Consider the following 3,860-nt stretch of genomic DNA (forward strand, 5'->3'; position numbering starts at 1 on the left):
ACCTATATATATATATATATATATATATTATAATTGTAATTAATTTGAGTGACTTTTGACTGTCTCAAAGAAAATATGAAAAGCTTTTTTCACTTTGAATCGAGCAACGCTGTGACATCACAGGGCTGGAATGTTTGGTGTCCCGTGTAGGGATGGTTACTAGCAGCCGTGAAAGTGGGCCTCAGAAGCCCTGCTGTAAATCAGACTCATTTTTCAAAGCCGGGCATTAGAAGCACCTGTCAACAATTAGTCCTGTCAGCTTCAGCCCGATGAGACACTTTGACATCAGGCTTCTGAGGTGACATTTTTTTGTACTGGGAACAGGATGGAGGAATCTAAGAAACAGAAGTCTGAGGCCGTTCTTATGCCTTAGAGGCAAACCTTGGACTGTCCAGATTTTATTACCTCAAGGATCATTCCATAATTGCTTAAGCCAAATGATGGGAGGATAGCAGGATGTGGCTTTTGAATTAAAATGAAACGGTGTGGGGAAGAAAGGGAGACAAAATGGTCTGCACTTTTCCATGGTCCCTGTGGGCCTCTCCTATGGGCTCATACGTGAAGCTGGAATGCTTGAGCAACTCACATATCCTGTCGAGATGTTTGCTTTATTTTCAAACCAGTCATTCAGTTTTTCTTTTTTGTTCTCTTAATGTTTTTTTTTTTATATTTCAGTCTATTAAAAAGTACACATTGATCTTCTTCACAGTTTTAACATCCCAAAGATTTGATAATAAAAGCTTTGTTTTGCTAATGACACATTTGTTTAATAATGAACTGAATTGCAGTGAAATTATTTCTTAATTTTTTTATTAATTGCAGTTTCACACATTTGCAATTGACTGCATTTATTTGATCAAAACTACAGTAAAAACTGTAATATTGTGGAATGTCATTACAATTTAAAACAACTGTTTCTATTTTAACGTATTTTAAAATGTAATTTATTCCTGTGATGGTAAAGCTGAATTTTCATCAGTCATTACTCCAGTCTTCAGTGTCACATGAAGCTTCATAAATAATTATAATATGCTGATTTGGTGCTCAAGAAACATTTATTATTATTATCAATGTTGAAAACAGTTGTGCTGCTTAATATTTTTGTGTAAAGCATGAAGCAGAATATTTTTTTCTTTTATGAATAGAAAGTTCAAAAGAATAGCATTTATTTAAAATAGTAATCTTTTGTAATGCAAGTGTTAACTGTCACCTTTGATTAATGATTCTTTGCTGAATAAAAGTATTTTAAAAAGTAAATAAAAGTTAATTTTGGCTAAAAAAAACTTCTGTACTTGTTGATTTGCTATACAATGTAGTGACAACAGGATTTCTACAAAAAAACAACAACAACATTTTCCGCATTTTTCTTCTCTCTCTCACTGCGTTTTACGTCATCGTAAAATCAGCAAAATTGTTTTTGTGGTTGTCACACTTTTAAATCCTTTTCCGCTATGATTAATTATCAGACACAAAAAGAGAAAAAGCTATCAGCGTCACTTTCCGTATGCTTTTCCGTCGGTTTTGTTCATTTTTGGGTCCATGAGCGTGAACGGAGGCGGCAGAAATAACTGCTTGATAAGAAAAGCTGCGGCGCAGTAGCCACAACAGTAGACTGGCAATTGTCTCCTGTGACAACTCATTGATTTAGGGAAGGAACTAGAGAAGTACACATCCTTCAGAGCTGGCACTCTGTAAAAATAGAAACCACAATCGGGCTTTCTTCTCCCCCAGTTTAATTGTGGAGTTTTTTCAATCTATTTTAGGAGCCAAATCCCCCTCGCCTTAAGTTCATGGCATTGTTAGATAATTCAACAAGTCCTTCTTTGTCAGTGCTAACAGACAGTTAATTCATTAGTTTAGGTGCTGGTTTCTGGTTTTGTCTGTTTGCCTTTTATACCTATAACTGAACAAATGCCAAAGGAAAATGCGGTAACACTTTCTATGAAGCCCGTGTTTATAATACATTATAAAGGTATTCGTAAGGCATTATAATGAATGCATAATCATGAATATTCATAAGAACAGTTTTAATATATTATAATATTTACTTATTTGTGGTTATAGCTTTTAAGAGTATGATGATTTATAACACAATGAACACGTTGCATCCACTTTTACAATGGATTATATTTCTCATAGTTATAATGTATTATAAGTCTCATATCTGGCCATTTTTCTTATGCTACTTCACTTAAAGCGGTCAAAGACCACTTATAAGTAGTAATAATAATAATAATAATAATAATAATAATAATAATAATAATAATAATAATAATAATAATAATAATAATAATAATAATAATAATAATATAAATAAACAATGTCAAGATATGATACAGTCCATTATACTGTAAATTAGGTAGATTTAAAATGGTGTTCATTGTGTTATAAATAATCATACTCTTAAACTTATAGCCACAAATACGTAAGTATTATGATGTATTATAATTGTTATGATTATTCATGAGTTGATATAACATATTATAAGTTTTTTTATAATGCATTATGCATTCATTATAATGCCTTAAGAATACCCTTATAATGTATTATAAATACGGGCTTCATAGAAAATGTTACCGAAAATGCTTTTTGAAGCATAACTGTTGTTGTATGGTTTCCATTCACGGGAATGTTTAGGGCACATGTGGCTTTGGTAGCCACGCTGTGCAGCGGTTAAGCTCTGTGTCGGCCGTGCGCAAGGATGTGAGGAGTGCGATGGAAAGAGCTGTCTGGACTGAGGTGGTCACCATTACCTTTGCGCTTACAGGAAATTCAGTGTCGGTTTGACACAACTTGGTGGTCTTCTTCTTTGTATATGTTCATTGACTATTTTCAAAGGAAAAACAAGGTGCAACAGGAAGCTGTTAATTTGCTGTTACTAAGTTAGAGATAATGGGATACTTCCTTTGAGCCATTTAATGTCAGCATACGGCTTGTTTGGGTTTCAGGCTTGTTTTATCAGTAACTATGCCTGTTTACACCATTCATCATCTTAAAGCAAAAACAGGCAGACATGGATGCTTTTGCAAAACCGATGACACAATGTTGTTTGGAGCAAACTGTTTTAAAAAGCTCAACACCGTGGTTATTAAGTCACAGATCAAATCTAAATGGCATTCATTTAACTCTTGAAATTAATGTTATTTTTTCACACACATTTTATACGTTTTTTTTTATCAGCAAGGATGCATTAAATTGATCAAAAGTGACAGTGAAGACATTTATAATGTTTCAAAAATTTCCATTTCAAATAAATGCTGTTCTTTTGAACTTTACTTTCATCAAGGAATCATAGAAAAAATGTATCACTGTTTCCGCAAAAATATTAAGCATATTAGGGATATTAAAATGATTTCTGAAGGATCATGTGACACTGAAGACTGGCGTAATGATGGCTGCTGAAAATTCAGTTTTGCCATGACAAGAATAAAATACCTTTTAAAATGTATTAAAATACAAAACAGTTACTTTAAATTAGGGTTGCGTAGGGGTGGAACATTTCCAGTACATTTCTGGAAACTTTCCAAAAATCCCTGGAATATTCCAAAAAATCCTGGAATGTTTCCGAAATTTACTGGAAATTTTCCACCTTTTTGCAACCCTACTTTAAATTGCAATAATATTTCCACAATATTACTGTTTTACTGTACTTTTGAATAAATACAGTATGAATTTTTCAAAAAAGAAATGCACCCTTAAAAAAATATTTACAGACCTTAACGGTGGGGTGTCTTGCATTGAAAAAAAATTATGAAATTATCTAACTTTTCCACTCAAATGTTATAATATAATTTGCAGTAAAAGATAGTTTTCCACTAGTGTCTCAGACTTTTGGAGAAGGTAACCGTCAAGGGGGGGGG

At 33.0% G+C, this 3,860-nt stretch overlaps 1 protein-coding gene across 1 annotated transcript in view; it reads left to right on the forward strand.

Moving 5' to 3' along the window:
• Positions 1-3,860, forward strand: part of LOC107685068 (breast carcinoma-amplified sequence 3-like) — a 269,249-nt gene that overhangs the window by 81,681 nt on the left and 183,708 nt on the right. The window lies entirely within an intron of this gene.

Source organism: Sinocyclocheilus anshuiensis, unplaced genomic scaffold (assembly GCF_001515605.1).
Source record: "Sinocyclocheilus anshuiensis isolate Anshui unplaced genomic scaffold, SAMN03320099.WGS_v1.1 scaffold914, whole genome shotgun sequence".
Lineage (NCBI taxonomy): Eukaryota > Metazoa > Chordata > Actinopteri > Cypriniformes > Cyprinidae > Sinocyclocheilus > Sinocyclocheilus anshuiensis.